Source organism: Lonchura striata, chromosome 25 (genome assembly GCF_046129695.1).
Source record: "Lonchura striata isolate bLonStr1 chromosome 25, bLonStr1.mat, whole genome shotgun sequence".
In the NCBI taxonomy this organism is placed as follows: Eukaryota; Metazoa; Chordata; class Aves; order Passeriformes; family Estrildidae; genus Lonchura; species Lonchura striata.
In genome coordinates this window covers 9,208,446-9,224,905 of record NC_134627.1, presented here as the reverse complement: position 1 = coordinate 9,224,905, position 16,460 = coordinate 9,208,446, and the positions used below count along the sequence as shown (strand labels likewise).

At 38.6% G+C, this 16,460-nt stretch overlaps 1 protein-coding gene across 8 annotated transcripts in view; it reads left to right on the top strand.

Moving 5' to 3' along the window:
- TANC2 (tetratricopeptide repeat, ankyrin repeat and coiled-coil containing 2) overlaps positions 1-16,460 on the top strand; it is a 154,522-nt gene that overhangs the window by 11,296 nt on the left and 126,766 nt on the right. For all 8 annotated transcript variants that reach the window (XM_021538563.3, XM_021538560.3, XM_077788386.1 and 5 more), the window contains one exon: positions 11,384-11,446. The gene's annotated coding sequence lies outside the window, so the exon portion shown is untranslated. The remainder of the gene's footprint in view (positions 1-11,383; positions 11,447-16,460) is intronic.

The following is a 16,460-nucleotide window of genomic DNA, read 5'->3' as shown; positions in this document are numbered from 1 at the left end:
GTGCAGCTTGCTAGCAGTGTTCTGCTAAATAATATGTAGAAATACTGTAGGCAAAAATGTGAAGTAGCCTGGAAATTCTGTAAGAAAGCTCCAGAAAGAACTTGTTATTTTTTCAACTGTGTTTTGTTTGTTTTCCTCCATAAGTTGTTTTTACCCAGTATAGATATCAGATGGTGAGCTTTTGTACATTACTCATTAGAGGAACATCAGCTTGGTTTTCCTTCCTTTATTTGTGCTCTTCCTCGTCCCTCCCCCTTCTCATCCTGTTGTTGTTTGGTCTTTGTGGTGTTGCTGAATTGGGGTAGCAGGGCTGGAATTGATCTCTGTCCCTCAGGTGCAGATTGAGTTGGGGTTGGCAGCAGAGCCTTGGGCAGGACCTGCTGCACAAATACCATTGATTTCCCTTCTGCTCATGTGTGCTCAGATCTTCTGAAACAAAACCATTTGTATGTAGTCTTCCACTTCCTCATGCTGAGGTGGTTTTTTTCATTCTGCTCGTTAGTAATGGGAAAGATTTAAGTAAATAATGATGCACAGAGAAGCTCTTCCCCATTTCCCTCATGCATCAACATGCAAACTTTTAAACCATTAAAAGCAGCCATGGGGAAGTGTTTCTACCTGGCCTCGAGAGAATTACATGTGTGTGACAATAAAGTGTACGAGAAATTATTCTTCCAAAGGGCACCAGTCTGTGCTGGTGTGTAGGACTGAGAGGCCTTGAGTGGTGTGTCTGCTACTTGCAGTGTCACCTTCAAAACACCCTTGGGCTGAAGTCTACTTGTCCTTCATCTTGTGAGCTCTCCCAAAAACATGTCAGGTTGTCATCCCTATTCTCCTAGAGTCTATTTTCTGGGAACTCAGGCTTCTGCTCTGTGCCTTTCAGTAGGCTGAAAGGAAATCTTTTCTAGGATGGCAATCCCTGCATTTTCCCAGCATTCCTGGATAACCTTTCCCTCCTGAGTTGTCCTGCTCGTCAAGATGACCCAGGAGCTGCCTGTGTGTGACAGTAATGTTATTTTCTTCTGCCTTGCTGTGAGTTGCTCCTGCAGGTGCAGATCTGTCAATACCAGGGCTTACATTTCTGACTATTGTCTTGTGCATCCTGAGGGTGAAGGAAGATGAGCAAATAAATTATTGGAGAACTCAGGTAGTGAAAATGACCTTGAGGGATAGAGCAGCAACAAGATGTTTCTGAATTTGTAAATGTGTTTCCTGAATAGATAATTGCATGTAAATAAATATGTGGATAGGCTGGTAGGAAGAGTAACTGAAAAGTTGTGAACTTAGTAATAATGTATTTTGAGAAGCTTGTTATGAAAAAGGCTCCCAATCTCCTAATGGAGCATTTAGAGAGACCAAAAGCTCATCTGAAGATTAAGACTGACTTGGTTGAGTGATTTAGAAGTCAGACAGGATTTTGACACAGTTATACCTGTGCTACAAATGCCAGTCAACATCCTTCAGAATAGAACAGATCACTGCACTCAGGGTGACTCTCTATCAACGATGGATGAGTGTGCAGCTATTTTTTCTCCTTGAAGGCACATATATTGCCCTTTCATGGCACCTTGGATCAAAGGTTTTAAAAATTATTATTATTTTCAAATAAGTGTGAGGAAAGGAATTTTAAATTTTATTTAATACACTTTTCACAAGAATTTGTTTGCATTATATATGTGGAGCAGTGGTTAAGGGGGTGGGTACTGCTGAGACTGAGCTGTAAGTAATGTAGTTGTGTATTTGTTTCTGATGGAAACTGCCTGGTGTTACAGACACATTTATCTTATCTGCAGGGCAGACAGGCTTGAGACTGAATTGGAATGTGAATCAGCATTATTTTTCTATACACCCTCATAGTAAAGGTTACAGGCCACCTTTTGCTCTAAGCAGCATCTTCTCAGTGGATATTTAGTGGATTTTCACATCTTTAATTATTAGCTGAGTATTGGAAGCTGGTAAATCTTTATGACTTTTTTTTCCCTGAAGTTCTTCTGAATTTACCATGTTGTTTATGTGTATTTGTAATAAGGTCTTTGAGACTTGGTGTCTTGTTGACTACAACCTTTAATAGAGAATTTTATATGGTTTCCCTTTTTCTAACAATTTGATATAGTCCTTAAAAATTTTCTATATGTATGTATTTATAACCGTAATTTATATTCTGCAGTAGTCTGGAAAAATGTAGCAAGAGTACATTTAGCAAGGATTAAGAAGCATTTCTTAGACTCTGGCAGTGGGGAATGGGTTAAATTACTCTTCAGTATTAGGCATTAATCTGTCTAATTGCCTGAGTTTTCTACAGATGTTTTAGAGCAAGCTAATAAAATGTGCCCTGACACAAATGATTTTATACAAACAAATATAATTGAGAATTAAAGAAAAGGGGTGTTGTTAGTAATATTGAAATTCATTCCTTGTCTTCCTCTTTTAGTTACTTTGGGGGTATAGTTAAGTTTGCTTACATAGATTCAACTAAGCATTCCACTTTACCCCCAGTATAGTGTGGGTACTCAAAGCTGGTGGTGTTTGTAGCAGAAACAGCCTGTGAAGAAATTCTTTCCTGAACATGGTGACAGATCTTTTTAATTAACTGCTGCAGTAGTCATATTATAGTAATTTTGTAGCAGTAATAACTTCCTAGAAGGATTTCAAGTTCGGAATCTAATTCTCTACTGTCAAATTACCTAGAACTAACACTGAATCTGTATTATATTTCACATATTGATACATGATTCAAACTGTGTTGTAAAGGGGGAAGCCTCTTTATTCTGGTACAAGTGGAAGAATCCTTGTTTTTCTCAATAGAGCAGCATAGGGACTACAACGAAACCGCACTGTTTGTGCCTGTGTGTATGTGTGTATTAAAAGTAATTATTATACGCAAAGTCGCCCATGAGCAGAGTAACCTTTTAACAGGAGAGACCTTAGCTTGACACGGAAGGAGGAATTTTAGGTTCACTGTTGACTCAGTTGAGATTTTCTTATTTTGGTTTCTTTTTCTGGTCATTGTTGCTCTGTGAATCTCTCCCGCAATGGGCTGCAGGAGCAGCAGAGGAAATGGACTGCCTATACCCGGAAAACCAAAGGCAAACACATTCTATCTGCTCTGCAGAATGAGCTTGCTGGGAGAAGGAAGATTTTTGGTTTTTTTCTGCAGGCTTATTTACTTTAATCTTGATTGCCTGGGCTTTATAGAGGACAGAAATGATTTCTTAGTAATGAGCTTTCCTATGTTTTCCCTCAGTATTTTAATAGTTTAACCTTAAAGGAAATTTTAAGATCTATATCAATTGTTACGTCTTAGCAGCTCAGTGGTTTGGTTAATGGAAATAAACTTGTAAATAAAGTAAACCAATATATTTTCCTAAGAGTCACTTTCATTCCTTTTCAGTTGTTTTGTAGAAGATATTTTAGAGCTGAGGAAGACTTGAAATAGGACATGGCTTAGATAGAAAAGGAATGATAGAGTACAGAGGAAGTGTGTAGCAGAGAAGGAGATGTGTTTTAAAACCAGTTGTTGGAAAAGAGTGAATGAAGCACGGATTTCAAGTGGAATATATGTATGTACATGGTATGTACCATGCTTGTCTCTCAGCATGATGCCCTTTAAATCCTTGCGGGAAGTGAGGTCATGCCGCTTTTCTTTTGTTCTTTAGTATCCCTGTTCATCCTCTTGCCTTGGCTCAGTTCCTGGGAGGTGTTACTGAGCTGGGGAGTTGCTTCGATCATGTATTAAAGAGGGATTTATTCATGGGTCTTGTGATCTTTATAAAGGTTGACAAGTTAAATGACTGTATCACACAGCTGGGCAGTAGGGATTGTGAATATTGCTTTAATAGCAAGAGCCCAAAAGCCGAGAGCAGAGATTTTCCTCCTTTGCTTTCCTTGTGCATGTTTATAGAGCATAAAAGCTCTCTGGTAGCTGTGAAAATATGCCTTTTTTTTGGATTTAGTAACCACTATCCTGAAGTGGTTTCTGCAGTATCGTTTGCATAATTTATCTTCAAAAGGAATAAACTTCAGAAAATGTGCTATCCATACTCAATTTAGATGTAGGATAATCCGATCTAGCTACAAGATTCTGAACATTTATCTATTTTTCATGTTTCAGACTCATTCTTGCTAAAGAAAAAAGCCTTTTTGATATGGGTGGTGATACAGCCAGGCAATCGCTGTATTTGCTGTAATGCATCTTTATGTCAGAAATGTTTTTCTGCAGAACTTCCCTGAGGAAGTTTTAGACCATTGTTTCTTAATAGACATTGTTTCAGAGTATAATAAAGGTGAATCAGGCATTTTAGCTATGTTAGCTACAGCAAAGGAGACAATGGACTGCTGTTTAAGTCTGAGACCAGTGAATTGGGAATGTAACCAAAAGGGTTACTTCAGACAGTGTGTTTAAACTATGAGTTATAAATGAAGCCATTGTATGAGTACATTTGAAATTACAGCACATAGCAGACTTCAAAAGAATTCAGTGTTCTATCCATGAGCTACACTCCACACTGTCCTCCTCAACTAACAACAATCAGGAGTTTATGGTTTCATCCCACAACCAGCAGCAAAAATGGAGATATACAGAGTTACAGTTCTGGCAAAACCTACTGTGGTTCCTCAGTCTGATGCAAGTGAGGACTGAAAGCCCAGTGAGATTTATTTTAAACAGGAGAAAGGAGCTGACCATAAAGCAAGCTCTTAGGGATCCACAAAGGGAATTAAAGTACAAAGTCCACAAAGCTTTGAGGAGATAAACGGTAGCAGACAGGACACATTCATAGTGAGAGAGCCAGAGTAAGCTAAGTACTTCCCAAATCCAAGACTGACTTACTTTCAATGTGATTCCTGAAAACTACATTACCACGGCTTAAGAAGTGGGCTTTGAATACCAAGTACCCTCTTATCTTATCCCGGTTGTAAACCAAAACATTTTACTGGCCTCAGGATCCTTGCCTGTGGCTCAGAAGTGCCTTAGTCACTTCAGCTGGCTGGTACCAGGAGCATTGGACAAACTGGAGATGCAATTTGCTTTGCCCTACCCCTCCTGCCTGCTTTACTGCACAGTCCTTTCCCTGCTTTCACAGAGAGCCACGTGAGCATGGGTGGTGGTGATGCTGCAGTTCCAGTGCTTTTCTGAGTCCCTCCACCACCAGAATGCTTGGGGACACTGTTCTCTTTCATTCTGGGAAAGGAAATGCTCTGTGCTTGACTCGTGGATAAAGTCAGGGAGTATCAGGAAGTATGTATCAAAGTCAATGCTAACACAGCAGAGCTGAATACTGCAGTGTTTTAAAATGGTATCTTATAGTCTGTCCTATGGAGGTAATCTAATGCCTTCTAGAGAGGGAAGGAGAGGGAATGTATTTTCCCGTACATTTGGAATGCAAATGTAGGCATGTATAATCATCAATAACTTACGTCATGATTCACCGAGGCAAATCCCAAATCCATTTCTTGGCATTGAAAAGCATGCACAACCAAGAAAAACAAGAAGAAACAACAAAAATAACTGGCTTGCTTTCCTTTTGGAGCCTACAGTATTGGAATACTTGAAATGAAGACCAGTCAAGAAATAATTAAGACTCACTCACTTGTTCTTTTTCTAAAGCCATTGAGCAGATTTGCTGGTAAGAGTAGCATGACCCAAGACTTAGATGTCCTTATTGCTCCTTTCTGTTGTGTCGCCACCACTAACTCCTACATTATTCTAACAGTCTCTATCTGTCAGTTATCAAACATAAAATGGAAATTAAAGTGTGAAAATATGAGAGAGATGAGGGCTGGGGACCACAAGGTACTGTAAAATAGTAACAGCTCCTGCCTGCAGGTTGCTGGGGAAAAGATGGTAAATTTTGACAAATACGATTAAGATGTTGAAAAATGCGATCCTTCATGAATAGGTTTGAACTGTTTGTGAGCAGAAAATAAAATGGGATCTCCTTATGACTGCAATATAAAAGCAGGAGTCTGAGTTGTGAAGAGCAGAATGTGGATGTCATCTAGATTTAATGCACAGGGTGTTTAAGCAAAAAAATCTTAACTTAAAGCATGGTCAGTTTTCTGATTTTTTTTCATTATTCTATTGAGGTCTGGATTCTTTCCCATAGTTATTTAGAGTGATGATCATGAAGAAACTGTTGCCAACTTAAAATATGGTAGAGTGGATGCTTGTTTAATACTGTTGAAAATCAGCCAAGAGGTATCTAATTCTGGACTGGAGTGTTATCTTGTATGGTTTTATTTGTGGAATTCTTGATTTATCAATGGTCTACTTTCCTGTGTAATGAACTGTGTAAGTGCAGTCATTATGTATGGTAACATATGATTCAAATCCTACTTTTAATTAGAGAATTTGAGGTTAAGAAGACAAACTCTTTGTCAAGATGGAAACACAAGGCTTTTTTTCCAGATTAGTCCCCAGTAAAATCAGGTTAGTCATAGTTAACATGACAATAATTTAAAGAATGCTGTAATTTTCCTGATTTTTGGTTTGTTACATGACAGACATCATTAAAACACACGTTTTGCTTAAAAATGAATGTATTCAAGTTAGAACTGGAATCAAGATTATTTTTAGTCAGCATGTATTTTATTTCCAACATGTATATATGTGCAAAGAATTTAAACTGTGATTTGATGTGATTTTAGAATGCCTTCCAGGCTTACTCAATTTATGCCAGCTGGTGCATCTGACAGCCAAAACTAGAAAAATAACTGCATTTAAAGATTGAAATCCCTATTCATGAGACCATTTTAGAGCCTTTACTTTCCAGCAGGACTGGTTGAGCAGCATGTTCTGATCATTGGGGTAGTTTTGGTTTTCAAAGACAGATGGTCATTGTGTTTAATGTCTGTGTATTAATGTTCTGTTGATAAAAGTATGAATAAGTTGCTAATTTCTCTGGGAAAATATAATTATACTGTTGAGATCAGGATACATGTGACCTGTGTTATGTTTGGTGCAGAGACTTCAGATTCAATTAGCTTTTCAGAATTGCTGTGGATTTTACCTGCTTGCTTGGATTGAGGGGAAAAAAGGTTCTTTTTTTTACTCTGGGATGAATAGAAATTTAGTCTTATTTCAGCCTGTTATTTGGATGTTTCTCAGTACTAATGTTCAATATTTTCAAATATAGGATGGGTGGTATTCAGCTCAAGATATCTCAAGACATTTCTCAAACTTGTTGCTGTGAAATCAAACATTCTGGTGTGATTTCAGACTATGTAGTTAAGTCTCCATGGATGGCAGCTTTTCTGGCTTCTGCTTTGAATCTTAAAGCTTTAATTTTTTTTTTCTTCATGGATTTTAGCCAGACAGGAAAATATTGCAGCTATAATGTGTGTTACTGTACCTGAAAGTATTCATTTCTTGTATCGGCAGTTTTCTCTATTAAGAGTGACAAGAAGGTGCTTAATTCTGACAGCTGAAAGTGTTGACAATATTGGAATTTCTTTTTCATAAACCATTTTTGCCTGTTTCATTAATTCCTACCTTAGGTAGGAGCCCTTCTCTTGGGCAGTCACTCAGCTGGCTTTGATTTTATGGTTTTTTTTGGGTGCATTCATTCACTAGGTTATTAAAAAACTGAGTTAATTTGCATGCCATATACTTAAGGGTTTAACAGAATATAAAAAAAGATCCTTTTAAGAAATATTTCAGTGTGGATGTGAAGGATGTTAGAGGGGTGGCAAATGTGCATGCATCTTTTTGCCAATTTACACTTGAGTTGTTTTTAACACTGTCTTCTGCAGAAGAAGTCAATGGTTATTAACTAACAGAGGTATATAAGCAAGAAATTATTTGGGTCTGCGGGATGACTAGTTTGTGTCTGAGTTACTTAACTACCTCCTCTCCTGAGTGTGTAGTTTTTAAGTGTTTACTTACTTGGCTTTGTGACATTATTACCAACTTGTACTTTTTAAGATCATTTCTTTGTTCTCTTAGTCTGGAAATCACATAATACTCTCTTCATTCAACTGTCTGAGCACCTCTGTCCATGATGGCTTCAGTCAGAAATTGTCTGAAGCAGTGAAAAGGTCCCAAACACAGAGAATTATCAAAAACTGTTTAAATTGGACAATTTCTGTTATAGTGATGGAGGTGAATGAAGTGATGGGTGCACTAGAACAGTAAACATGCTATAAGAAATGTATATTTGAACTGATTCTGTTCTGGGCTGAAGATTGTACAGAAGAAAAGGAATCAGCAGTCGGTTGCAAAGTCAGTGGGCAAAGTGTATTTTCCTGCTACTCTGTGTCACAGGAGGGCTTTGTGACACTCTCAGTGGGTTTTCTTTATGTTGTTCCTGACGTAAATTACCTGACCCTGTTAGCAAAAAGCATTCATATATTATTGTCTTTATGGTGGAACTCAAGAATATTCCTAATCCATGGTCATGTTTTACATTTGCAAACCTGGATGGCAGTTTGGAGTTGATAGCTGGCAATTCCTAGCTGGATTTTATGGGCAAAGGATCCCATTTTGCAGCAATTGGCTTCATGGGCAGAGGCAGAAGGAGCCTGAAGACTGCAGTAGTTCAGCAGTTAGCAGGACAGTGCCTGGCAGGGACTGTGTTACCCAACACCTACCTCGTACCTGGGATGGAAACCAGCAGATAAAAGTGATAACTGGTCAGTTACTGGTTTGGGAGGGAAGACTTAAGATCTCCCTGCCAAGTCTAGCAGCACTTGGAAAACCAATGCTGATATAATAAAAAGAAAAGGAATAATTTTATAATAATGATAATGATAATGATAATAATAATAATAATAACAATAACAATAATAATAATAATAATAAATACTATGACTTGCAGCCAGCCAGAGGTTTTAACCCTCCAAACTTTCCATTATCTTCAGAAACTGTGACAGAATGTTGCTTCTGATTGAAACATGCCATGCCAGTTGGTGATTTGTGTGTTTAATCAAGAGGGAATGATTCTAAAAGTGATTCTCTGCCACCAAAGCTGTTTGTATATTAGTTTTTAAGAGTATTTGTTGTGATACATCGTGTCAGAATTTACAACTTTCTGCTTTTATAGCATATAACATTCTGCTTTTATCACTTTTTATAACATCTGCTTACAGTTCAATAGCGGAATTTACAAATATAATTAGAGGGTTAAAGGCATTTAAAGAATTAAAGCACTTTAATGACATTCAGTTTTTATTGACAACCCACTAATATCTGCTGCATTCACATAAAGATTTCTAATGTAGTCCTGTGAGCAGATAAAAGCTCTGCTGTTTAAAAGCTCAATGCAAAGCAGATTCATTGGATCTGCTCATGGAACGCAGATGGGGAGTTCCTGAGCAAATGATGGGTTGTAAGTGCTTGTCTGCAACTCACACAGCACAAGCCATTTCTGCTCTTTGTTTTACAGGGTATCACATTAAGAGCTGTATTAAGAAGATAGATGGCAGCACACAGAAACATTTATAAGTTCTTTTAATTATTCCATGAATGTTTTCAGTTTTCCAAAAATTGTAATGTTGCTGCTTTTGAAAAAAACTACTCACTCACCTGAGGTGTTTGCAAGTACCCCGATTTGGACCATTTAAAAGAATGTGGAGAAGGCCAAATATTTATTTAAGATCTGTTTTTTCTTTTGTCTATTTAGGATCTAAGGAATAGAGGTATTTATTTAGAATCATAGAATCCCAGAATGGTTTGGGGCATATCAGAGGCAGGGACACCTTCCACTAGACCCAGTTGCTCTGAGCCCTGTCCAACCTGGCCTTGGGTATTTCCAGGGACAGGGCAGCCACAGCTCTTTTGGGCACCCTGTGCTGGGGCCTCACCACCCTCACAGGGAACAATTTCTGCCCAGTATTTGATCTAACCCTGGCCTCCTTTTGCTTGAGGCCATTCTGCCCTTGTCCTGTCACTCCATGCCCTTACAGAAATTCCCCCTATGGGGACTTAAATCCTGTGAAGTAATATCTAATAAAAGTCTTGCTTGATCTGAGCCTGTTTGGGTTTAGGTTCCATGCTGGTCTTGTGCTCTACGTGATTGGACAATGAAAAATTTGTAGCTGAGTCTTTCTGATCAGACATTTTCTGCCAAAGGCTAAATGCTTGGGCATCCAGGTGATTTGGGGCACAGGCAGTTTGTACAAGCCAGGAAGGGAATTTGAAGAAGGAGCATCCTCTGGCAGAGCAGCAGAATGCAGCCAGTGGGACAGAGTCCAGGGCAGGGCTGTCTAGGAGCTGGGGTCTCTGGCAGAGGCTGTGGGACGTTCCTCCCATCACAGGATCCCCATTAGTGGTGCATGATGAGCTGCCTTTGGAAGTGTTTCTTTGCTTGACTGAATGAAACCTCCCTGCTCCCATGGAAAGGCTCTGCTGTTGCTAGCTCTTTGTTTTCCCAGAGAAATGAAAAAATGAAAGCAGGGAGGCAGTTGGCAGTCCTGAGAAATAAAATAGGGTTTTAGATTAATTTATGGAATATCTTTAATTTATAGAATATCTTAGTTTTACATACAAAACTATTACTCTAAGACCATAGGAGAAGTTGCTGTTACGGTTCTGGAAGCACCATGAATCCTAAGTAAAGCTGTCAATGACTTCTCAGTATCCTCTTGCAGGAGAACAAAAAACCCGACTGATGCAGTTGAACACTTGCTCTGCTTTAAACTTGCAAATACAAGGTGGCCTCAATTTACTTTGATTCTTTTTGTTTGTTTGTTGGATGACAAATGAAATGTGTCTCTATTTCCTTCTACTTGCTGGTTCTCAAATGAGATTTCTAAAACAATAGATTGGCGAAGGCTGTAATACAAAATCGTCAGCACAAATAAAACACAAGCTGGGAATAAAATAGCTGCTGTCATCTTTTTCAGTAAGTGGCAGGATATATTTCTTGTGGCTTTTCGTTGATGAACTTCATGTTCTAAGTACGTGATGACAGAGCGAAGGGCCAAGTACTGAACCCTTGATTTAGTGCTGGATCCCTCTTGGGAATTATGTTTATGTAAGGATTGAGTTAAAAAAAAAAAACCACAGTGGGGAGGTTGTAGTCTTTCAGCAGGATAACTTGATAGGATGAAGGGAAATACACTTGTTAAATCATGTACTATATGATGTGTGTCAAAGGGCAGTATATCTGCTTTTTTTCTCTTCCCATTTGAAAAGTGGTGAGAAGGAAGAGGCAAGTAACCAAAGTCAGTATTGGTTATCAGTGATTTAAAAGCAGGAACATTCACTTTTTAAGTGTAAGGATCAAGAGTAGGGTCTGCCTGATGCTTAAACAGTAATCCTCTGGAAAAGTTGTAGGTTTATTCCTGGGATGGGATTATTTCAGCTCTGTGTGTGCATCTGGACAGGGTGGGGCACAGAGGGTGCTGAGAAGATGCTTCTAAATTGTTGCCTTTCTTTGTCTTTCAGGACTTGCAGTGAATGGAGGAGGACACTTCTTGCTAAAGATTTAACTTGTCTAAAGATATCAAGGTAGGAAAAATTTTTCTTCCTACAATCCCATGTGTTCTTTGCAGGCATGATTTAATTGTTTAAATACAGTCACAGTTGTCTTCTATTGTTTCTTTGTAAATGTGTGATCGCTTTCAAGTGGAACAAGGGCACTGTCTTTCTATAACAGTTTTACCAATTCTTAACCTGATTTATTAGAGAAAAAGATGTAAGAGCTTTCACATATTAGTGTTTGGTCATCCTCTATCTTACTGGAGGTAGGAAAGGAGAGAGCATGGATGTAATAAAACAATATGTGGGTTTTCATGTTATTTATTGAGTTCATTCTAACTAACTAAAATGTTGATTCTTTTTTTTTTTTTTTTGGTAACTGTAATGTGTAATAGTGACACTGCATTTTGTAAAAATGTAGGTCGGTGTTTTAATTTTTTAGTTTTTTGGGTTTATTTTAATATAAAATCCAAAATATTCCATGTTCTGAGAAAATCTCCAGTGATTGCCAATGGGTTGAACTCCAGATTCATATAATATATTACTGGGACTTGAGCAAGTTTACAGAACAGGCTTACAGCGCCTCCTTAATTAGGTTTGTATTTTAAGATGTATTTTTGATTATTTAAAAATGAATAAATAATTGCAGTTTCCTTTAATCTCTTGGAATAAACAAGTGCTATAACATTTTCTGACTTTATACATTACCCTGTTGTAATTTTTTTTTTTTTTTTCTGTTGTACCAATTAATCTTTAAAAGTAACTTCAGATTGATAGGAACCTCAAGCAGAACATCCAGTATGGGGCTGGTGTGATTTTGAGTGACAAGCTTTTGGATGCTCCATGTCACAGCCAAAACCTGAAATGCAAGAAATTCTCTGCATTTCAGTCTTTTGGTGATTTGAGGTAGAATCAGGATGGTGGATACTGGCACAGTGCTGTTGATTCAGTGTAGGAAGGATGTGGAACTATTGGAGTGAGTCCAGAGGGGGCACCAATATGATCATAGGGATGGAGCACCTCTGCTGGGAGGAAAGGCTTGGATTGTTCAGAAAACAGAGGACTCCAGGGTGACCTCATAGCAGCCTTCCAACACCTGGAAGGAGCCTGCAGGAAAGATGGAGAGAGACTATTTACAAGGACCTGGAGTGACAGGACAAGGAGGAATGGCTTCAGTGACAGAGAGTAGGTTTGATTACATTGAGAAATTGTTCCCTGTGTGGGGGGTGAAGCTCTGGCACAGGTGCCCAGAGAAGCTGTGGCTGTCCCTGGAACCCTGGAAATGCCTAAGACCAGGCTGGATGGGGCTTGGGGCAGCCTGGAATAATAGGTGTCCCTGCCCATGGCAGGGGGTGGGACCGGGTGAACTCTAAGGTCCATTCCAGTCTTGGCCATTTTATGATTCCAGCTTGTAGGAAGTGCCCTAAAATTTGTTTCAAGACAATTTAGCATGACTCAGCTTGTGCAGAATTGTGCCACATTTTATTTCAAGTTTAGATATCTGTTCACCTGGTTGTTGATGGAGGCAGTTATTAGTAATATTTAAAACCAAAGCAATAATTTTTACTGTTACGAGCAACACAGAAGACACTAAAAGCACCATGGGTGAATTGATGAAAGTGAGATGATGACACTTCTAGTTTTTATTTGGTTGTCATTTTTCTCCAAGGCTGGATAATTATGGCGTTGTATATGGGGAATGGAAGTGTCCTTCGGGAATTCAGTCTGTATCATTAATCTAGAATTAGAAACCAGGTTATGCAAAATGACAAAGCCTGGTTCAAAATTAAATTTCCTGAAATTCAAGGTCATCCCATTTTCATGTTGAGGTGAGAACTGACTTTTGGCTTTCTCCTAGTGAGTGATTGCATTCTTTACTGCAGTGTTTCTGATTTCATTTTAAATAGGTGTTAAATGTTAACACTTAAGTAAGAAGTATTGCTGGAGAAATACCCAGAAAAGTAAATTCAAATGTTGACCAAAAAGTTATGGTTACAAAGTCTATTAGTTGGTATTCTGTGGCTGGCAGGGTTATCTCATGAGGATTGTTGTTGTTTGAGAGTAGTTAGTTTCTCTGGATTCAGAGTGAATCATAAGCTGTCTGTCAGATTCTCCTTTGTCTTTACTTGAAGTATGACTGTGTTCCAGGCTGAAAGAAAAACAATCTCATGTTAGCAGAGAAGGGGAAGCTCAAGCCTGCACAGAGCATGTGTGTGTTGAGGGATTGAGCATTGCATCTTCCTGGTGGTGTCCTTCTGCCTCAGCTCGAGGTACAAACAGCTGCAGTCTCTGGAAGTGCTGTTTTCCAAGCATAGCACCAAAATAAGCTGTTCCTCTGCTAAATTGTGTGGGTTTCCATAATAATACAGTGCTTGTCTCCTTCCTCCCAGGCTGTAACTGTATAAAAATTACCTCAACATAAATGCCACAGGCTTTGAGTGAGCATAATCACCACAGACTCATCAAGAAATTTGTATGGCCACATTCACCTTAGGGCTGTTGTTGGGAACTTCACAAACATGGGAATATTTCTTTGTTACGCTCTCAGAATTGCTTTTTAACTGGAGCATTAATGGCTGCTTATTTTGATAAAATAAAAGCAGGGATTGAGGCCAGCCTCCTGCTTCCTTGTGAAACATTATGTTGACCTGATGCACACGTTTTTCCAGTGGGAATACTGTTAGGTGTTGTATGGGTGTATTTTTATGTATTTCTGTCAAAGATAGTTGGAGAAGCAAAGACAGTGTGGTCATATCAGGAGGACAGGACAGAGCACAAGTGCAGGGGCTCTAGGATTATGGGAGTCTGTGCAGGATCTGTAGGAAAGATCCCAGCATTTGCCAGATCTGGAAAGATCCCAGAAAGTCCAGACATCTCCAAATATTTTGTTTAAGAGTGGATGGGCACATTGGCTTTCATGTCAGGCCCCCAAAATAGTTATTGGTGTTCAGGCTTTTGTGAGGAAACATAACATCAAACAATTAATTCTGTTGTTCTAAAGCCTATTAGAGAACTCTGTTTAATAAACTCTTAATTGCTTAAAGACCTCTAATTGGTAGGGTTTAGTGCATTTAATACCTATGTTGTTTTCGTATTTCCAAATAATCATAGAAGTTCTTGGCAAGCTTGCTAAGTCACAACAGTGCTGTTTTCATTCCTAAAGTTCCTGGAAATATTTAATCTCCAAACTTAATCTCTAAATTCTGCTCCTGTGTGTTTAAATGTGTATGGACCAAACTCATAAATACATATTTCCTTAGACTGCAGTGTTGTATCAGTTATTCCCACCCCTGTGGTGAGGCAGAGTTTAATGGATTTGATCGTCATGGAGTTCATGGAGCTCCTGCCACTTGTCAAGAAATTGGTCTTATTGGAAAAACCACAGAATTCTAATCTTAAGATATACATTTAATAGCTTCTCATGCTGACATGCACGGAATTTGCAATGTTTGTATGACTCATTGGACATCAAACACTCTTTTGAACAAGAGCTTAGCTTTGCTAATCAGCTTTATAAAAAATAAAATTTTATTTTTAGTGGGGCAATCAGAGAGGAGGGGAATACAGGGATCTGGTTGTTCTACTGGTGGTATATAGGCAAAAAAATTTGCTTTGATTTAGTAATTCTGTGTCTGACAGACAATGTCTTTATAAAAAGAAGCAAAAGTTACTTCTGTGGGCTATAATAATGTGTAGCCACTGAAAACATGAGGTGGTTTTTGCATCCTGTCTACAAACTCTGTCTTAGGATCAAGAAAACACTGAATTAGGCCTTAGTCATCCTGAAGGATTTAATGAGATGTCACTGACTTGTTCAAGCTTAGCATTTGGTGTAAGTTTGCAGCTTGCAGAGCTCAGTCTGCCTCTACCCCCTCCACTTTGTGTTTTTTATTCCTCATCATATTTGTACTACTGCCTTCTCATGCTCCCGAAAGTTATTGTTGTTTGTGTATTTCATTTAAATTTAGATTTGTTAGAAGATCAAACAACGTGTCAGAATGTCTGGACATAAACCAGGAGATTCTTGAGTTGTTTTTTCTAAGAATGCTGCATAGAAATTATATATATTTTTATTTATCTGCTGATACCATTTGGAGACTTGCACTCATACAATGTGTTCATTTTGTTTGGTAAACTTAAAAATGACAAGATAAAGGGCAAATCAAGTGTAGTAGCTCTTGGTTGCTCAAATTGTTGCCAGAGGCATCCTGTGTTAGTAGGGGTGTGAAAGATCCCCAACACATTCCTGCAGCTTTTGCTTCTGCTGCCAGAGCTGCTGCTGATTCTGGAGAAAGGCACCTGGGCTGTGAGGTGCATTAAAGAGTTCACAAGGTAGGATGAAAAGTTGTCTGATCCAGCTCTTCCCAATACTGTAATTTTGTTTGCTGTTTAATGCTTCTAATTTCATGGACTAATACAACCAACAGGATTTTTAATTTAGAGTGCTTATTCTTAAATATTACTTCTGGCTTAGTGGTGTTGGCTGAAAAGAGGAAGAGCTGTGACCATGTTTGCTCAAAGATGCAAAGGGATGCAGTTGTGCATGAAAATGAAAACCAGCAGCTGATTTTGGTCACCTGCTCCTCTGTGTTGTGAACACCTTAACTAATCAGAGTGCTTACACTTAGAATACATCAGTATTGCATGTAAGCTACAATGAGGAACCATGTCAGGAATTGCAGCTAAAGTAGATTCCCAGAATCACTGAGTGCTTCGGGCTGAAGGGACCTTAAAGACCACCTAGTTCTAACCCCCTGGCATGTGCAGTCATCTTCCTGTAGTCCAGCAGTCCTTTCAGTGGCTTTAAATATACATATAAAGCTCTTTTGAACTGTGCGTTACTGTATTATTAGACTTGGAAGTGTGGAGAAATGCATGATGGCGTTTACTGAGCATCCTCCAAGAGGAACCAAATATTGTTGCAGGAAAAAAATTCATTATTTTTACAAGGCGAATGTGTTATCTTGTAACAATTGAATATCATGTGTACAATAGAAAGAAAATTGTGGTTTACTGTATGTACCGATCAAAGACTCTTCACGAT